Source organism: Nyctereutes procyonoides, unplaced genomic scaffold (assembly GCF_905146905.1).
Source record: "Nyctereutes procyonoides isolate TBG_1078 unplaced genomic scaffold, NYPRO_anot_genome, whole genome shotgun sequence".
Lineage (NCBI taxonomy): Eukaryota > Metazoa > Chordata > Mammalia > Carnivora > Canidae > Nyctereutes > Nyctereutes procyonoides.
The window spans coordinates 28,099,114-28,105,113 of NW_026575043.1; the positions used below are offsets into that span (position 1 = coordinate 28,099,114).

A 6,000-nucleotide genomic window follows, 5' to 3' on the forward strand; every position below is an offset into this window, starting at 1 on the left:
TCCCGTGGGGCGGGCGGGAAGGCGTGATCTGCTGGCACGAGCGTGCTTGGGAGGTGCCTCTGAACCCTGGGCTCTGAGCTCCTCAACGCGTGGTGGCCAGGCCTGCGGGAAGCCCGTGGTGCCTGCCGCCATGGTCCTCGCCGTGGCCCGGGTGAGCAGGGAGGCCAACGCCGTGCCTGACGCTGCCTGTGTCCAGGGCCCAGCTCGTGCGGCATGGTGGGGGGGGGGGCGTGTGCAGGTGGCACCGCTGGGCCCATCACCCGGAGCGCGTTGCAGGGGGTAGGGAGCCCCACCCTGGTGGCTCACGGGCTGCTGCCTGGTGAGTGCTCCCGGGCTCCCCCTCCTGGGGGGCAGGTACAGGAGGGCAGCCGGGTCGAGGCGGGGCCGACGGCAGAAGAGCCTGTTCTGTTTTGTCACACGTGGTCCCAGCTACACCCAACACTCAGCAGACGCGGGGGGAAGGGGGTCACTTCCTTCAGGAGCCGAAATGTCGACGTGTGCGGCACTCGCATCCCCATACTGTCAACACCCACCAAGTGCGGCATCAGAGTCCCCGGGGATGGACAGCGAGGCATCCGAGATGTCACCTTAGCAAGGCGGAGCTTGAGCGCTGACACGTGGGCCGCCTGCAGATCCGGGTGTGCAAAGCCGCCTCGTCCCTCAAGGTGTTCAGGGTTAATCACCAATTAAAATCGGCCAAGACAGCGAATGTGCACGGGCACTGGGAAATTCATCTTCCTCCTGGGAGCGAGCAGGGCCCCCACCCAAGTGAGGAGGCGCTGCCGGCGGTGCTCCCAACCCCCGAACCCCCCCCCAAAAGGGGCCAGAGCGGGAAAGACCCTGCGGTTTCTGCTCCGGTTTAGGGCAGCGTCGCCTCCTGGGCGGGACCGCGGGAAGCACACGCGGCCCGGGCAGGGGAGCCTGCGGGTGTGCAGAGCACAAGCTTCTGCCCCCCGCATTGCCCTGCGGTGTGTGCCGTGCTGTGGGGCAGCGGGGGCGCCTTGGGCTTATCCACACGCACGCACAGGCACACACACATACCTTGAGCGTTTGTATTAGCGCCTTTAGAGCCATAAACCAATCTGCCCTTAGAGAAACATACATTTCCTTAAACTGGCCTGTGGCCTTGAAGCCCTGTCCACGCAAACCTTTCTTCCCCTCTGATATTTCATCATGAAAAATAATTTTTTAAGGTTTTATTTATTTACTTGGCAGAGTGAGCAAGCGAGCACAAGCAGGGGCAGAGGCAGAAGGAGAAGCAGACGCCCCCGAGCAGGGAGCCCGACATGGGGCTCCACCCCAGGACCCCGAGATCACGAGCTGAGTTGAAGGCAGACGCCTCACCCACTGGGCCCGGGCGCCCCTGCAAGACAACTTTTGAGTCCACGCTCACTTGGTAAGGACTGCACATGAGAACCCCTGTAGGCACCGCCTCGTTTCTACTGTTACTTTATTCACTTGCTTTATCACGGATCCATCCACTTGTCTGTGTTTTTATGCGTCTATCAATTATTCGTATCGTTGTGATGCATTTCAAAGTAAATTGCAGACCCTTCTTTTGAAATACGTCAGCATTCGTATCACTAACACCCAAAATTTGTTCCCAGGTGGTTTTTTGCTTTTTGAGTAAAATCTATAGGCAAAGAAACACAGAAACGTGAATTGTGTATTTGCTGTTTTGACAAATGCATGTAATTAAGGCCCCTGTCCTGACACAGAGCAGTTTACCGCCTGCTCCCCGCCCCTCGTCCATCGATCTCCGCCACCCATCCCCTACCCCCCATCCTGGAGGCAAACCTTGTTGGCTACTATTGATCGGCTCCCCCACCGTGGACTGCATATGTTCTCATTGGGACGGCTGCTTTCATCCTGCATAATAGGTGTAGAGTCCTGCGTGCTGCTGTGTGTGTCGAAGCATTGCTTTCTACTAGTGACCAGTATTCCATCGACTACGTGTGCCACGGTGTGTTTACCCACTCTTCCACAGATGGAAACCTGGGCAGCTTCCACGTTGAGGATAGTATCAATAAAGCTTACAATATGCTGTGAGTTTTCTATTCGTGTGCACATATGTGTGTGCATGTACATATGTGTGCCATGCATACATGTGCATGTACATATGTGTGTCTGGGTGTGTGTACATGCATGTGCATGGATGCGTGCATGTACATATGGGTGCATGGCATGTATGTGTGTACATGCATGTGCACATACATATGGGTGCCTGGGTGTGTGCATGTACATGTGTGTGCATGGATGCATGCATGTACGCGTGGGCACATGGTGTATATGCGTGTACATATGTGTGCACATACATATGGGTGCCTGGGTGTGTGCATGGATGCATGTGTGTACATATGGGCACATGCTGTGCATGTACATATGTGTGCATGTACATATATGTGCCTGGTGTGTACATGCATGTGCATGGATGCATGTACATATGGATTGTGGTGTGTATGTGTGTACATGTGTGTGCATGTGCATATGGGTGCCTGGGTGTGTGCATGTACATGTGTGTGCATGGATGCTTGCATGTACATATGGGGTGTGTACATGTAGATACATGTGCATGGATGTGTGCATGTACTTATGGGTGCCTGGGTTGTGTGTGCATGTACATGCGTGTACATGGTTGCATGTGCATGGATATGCATGGACGTGTATACACATGTGCATGTGTGTGAATTGTGTGTGCACCGATGTATGCACGTACATATGTGTGCATCTGTGTGAATTGTGTCTGCATGTGTGTACATGTGTGTGCACATGTGCGTGTGTGTGCACGCTTGTGCATGTATTTAGGTCTATAGGTTGTTGTCTCTCCCAGGTAAATACTACCCAGGTGTGGGGTTGTTGGGTTATAGGGTTGACAGATGTTTGATTTTACAAGAAATGACCAGACGTCCTTGTAGGAAATTTTTCTTGCTCTTAAAGAGAGGGACCCCCCAGATCAGAACAAACCAAGCCAAACCCTCCCTTGGGGCAAGGCTGTGCATAGACGTGACGCCCAGGATGTCGCAGCCCTGAGCTCAGAGCTGACACCTGGAAAGGAACGGGGTTCTCAGTGACACAGGAGCCCTGGAGGGACCAGCTCTGGGGCTGCCTTCCTTGGACACATGCGAGCCAGTGACACCCCTTATTCCTTAAGACAGTTGGAGTCAGAGATTCTTTTAAAAGAAATCGATAGAGCTGTGCTCCGCTCAGCAGCACAAATCCTAAAAATTGACATGACACTGAGAAGATGAGCCAGGCCCCTGAGCGGGGAGGACACGCAAACTCCCGGGGAGTTCGCTAATTTGGGGATGAGCGCCGGGTGTGTGTGGAAGTGAGGATCACCGGATTCTACTCCAGAAACCACTATTGCAGTCCACGTCAGCACACGAAATTCAAGTTAAAAATGCATCCAGTAAAAGTATTTTTAGAGGCGCTCCTGGAGTATCTCATCCACGCAGCAAAGCGCCTCCGGAGTAACCCACAAACCAACACGCAGGGACCTGGCCCCCAGGGGCGGGAGCAGCGAGGCCTGACCCACAGCTCGCCCCACCGCCACGCTGTCCCCACGGGCCGCGCTTCCCGCGCCCTCGCCACATGCCGCCGAGGTTAGCCGGCCTGGGGCGGTGAGCAGGTGCAGGACACTGCGGCCCCCCGTGGCCCCCAGGTCCCCACCCGACAGGCTGGAATGCCCAGGGGACCTGCCGTGTGACCTCGGACCCGCGGCTCTGCGGGCCTCGGAGGTTGTGAACCGGGGGGCCAAGCAGTGCCCCCCCGGGGCCGTCCTGGGCTCTGCGCCCCGGCCTCCTTCCAGTCCCCGTCCCGGGCCACGAAGCGGAGAAGGGTCTCGGGGGTAGGAGGTCAGGGTGTCCCGTCTCCACATCCCTCCCCACATCCCTCTCACTGTAAGGGCTGCCGTCGGAACGCGCTGAACCCCCGCGTGAACCCCGAGCCGGGGAGGCTCCTACGCACATCTGGGTCTCGGTGCAGGACGCGCCCCACCGCGGGGACCACAGGTGGCAGTGAAGCCGGAGGACAGCTGCCTGCGGGGGACACTCCAGGCGAATCAGAGGACTGGACCGCCCAGGCTTCTCTTTGCAGAGACTGACCTTAGAGACCCTGGAGTGGAGGGGCCGTTGGCCGCACCCAAGCAGTGGGTCTCCCAGAGCACACCCGCTCGTGCACAGTGCACCCGGCCTCTCCCCAGAGCCATCCATCACTTACCCTATTTTTTTAAATTTTTATTTTATTTTATTTATTTATGATAGTCACACACACAGAGAGAGAGAGAGAGAGAGAGAGAGGCAGAGACATAGACAGAGGGAGAAGCAGGCTCCATGCACCGGGAGCCCGATGTGGGACTCGATCCCAGGACTCCAGGATCGCACGCTGAGCCAAAGGCAGGCGCTAAACCGCTGCGCCACCCAGGGATCCCCACTTACCCTATTTTTAATTAGCATTTTTCCTCCAGCGGCCTCCTTACAAAAACGAGCGAACGGCCTGACCCTCGGCCTCCACCCCGGACTCCCTCGCAGCCGCACGTAAGTGCCAAAGGAGAAGCGGCTGCTGGAGTCCCTAAAGCCCATCGCCTCGGAACCGGTCGCTGCCATTGCTGACTCTGCGGTGGGAGGGTCGCCCCGGCCCCTGTGGGCCCAGCCGTGGCCAGAGGGTCACGAGCCCAGAACGTGTCCCGAGAGGGTTTGCATGGACACCCAGGGCCCACGCCCCTCCGTCGGCTCCATCCCCGCTAGCGCCGAGGGCGCCAGTCCAGGGCTTCAGCCGGGAGCCTCCTGGGTCTGTCGCCTCCCGCTGAGCCCCCCGACACCCTCCCCACCAGCACCCCCGCAGCCCCTCGCTCTCGCCCGGCTGCCTGGAAGCCTCGATGTCAGGCCAGGGCTCCTCACACCTTGTCCCTGCCGCTGGTGCTCCCCGTGGAACCGGGCTCATGCATGCACCAGGAAGCCCCAGATGCCTGCTGGTGCCAGCACCCATGGGACAGCGAGTCCCCATCAAAATCAGAGCAACATGGGGAGCCTTGCAGCCCCCGGGAGCACCACGCCCCACGGCCCCCGGAGCGCCAGCCCTGCTCGGCCTCCCCACTCACCAGCCGCCCGGTCAGCTGCTCCTCCCTCAGCCCCTGCCTGGGCCACAGCCTGGTCGCCCTCTCCTCCACACACTTTCCTGTCGGGGGACCTCCACGGGCGCCCCTCTTTCTCCGGGACTGCTTCCCTCAGGCGTCAGCGGCTTGGATGCACCCCCTTCCTCGGGTCTGTCAGAGGGGACTTCTCCGATGGTGTCGTGGTGAACGGCGTCCTCTCACCTGTCGCTTTGCCTTCCTGTCCTTCGCAGCATGTGGCGCCCAGCGGGTGACCTGTGATTGTTCATTTTCGTTTGTCTCCTTCCATTTAGGATGGAGGCGTCCTAAGAAGCTGGACTGTGTCTTGGCCTAAGAGCGTGCCTGGCAAACAGTAGGCACTGAATCGTGCACGACTAAATACCAGGCTGGACTGAATACTGACTGTGGGGCCCCAGGTCCAAGAAAGAGCACGACGGGGAGCACTGCCTCCTGCAGCTCCGCCGCCTTGCGCCTGCGGCCGCACCCTCCTTACCAGATTTACTGTCGTGCAGGAGGCAAGAGGTCACAGGACGCATGGGCAAGTAGCAGGTGCTCGTACCCCGGGACTCGGCGGCTCTCAGGGGCAAAACCAAACAAGTGAAAAAACAAAAATCCCCCTCGAGGCCAGAATTATCAAGGCTCAAAGGGCTCAGAGATGCAAGTGCGTGGGCGGGCCGGGGAAAGGCCCTCGAAGACCTAGAGCCCACGCTGGCCTCTGAGGACCGTGTCCCAGGGAGGTGTGCCTCCCACCGAACTGTCTTATTACGGCCGATGGTCTGCTGGGTCCGGAATTTGGGCAAGATGTGGCTGGGTGGCCCCCGACCCCACGCGGCGCCGGGCCCACGCGGCCCCCCACCCCTGTTTGCAGCCTCCACGTGTGGCCCCTCTGG

General features: G+C 58.9%; 1 non-coding gene across 1 annotated transcript; it reads left to right on the forward strand.

The window, feature by feature from the left end:
- Window positions 1–3,194: 3,194 nt before the first annotated feature.
- LOC129508453 (U6 spliceosomal RNA) lies at window positions 3,195–3,302 on the forward strand. The gene has a single exon (XR_008664189.1). It is a non-coding gene; the product is annotated as a U6 spliceosomal RNA (small nuclear RNA).
- Window positions 3,303–6,000: the final 2,698 nt, after the last annotated feature.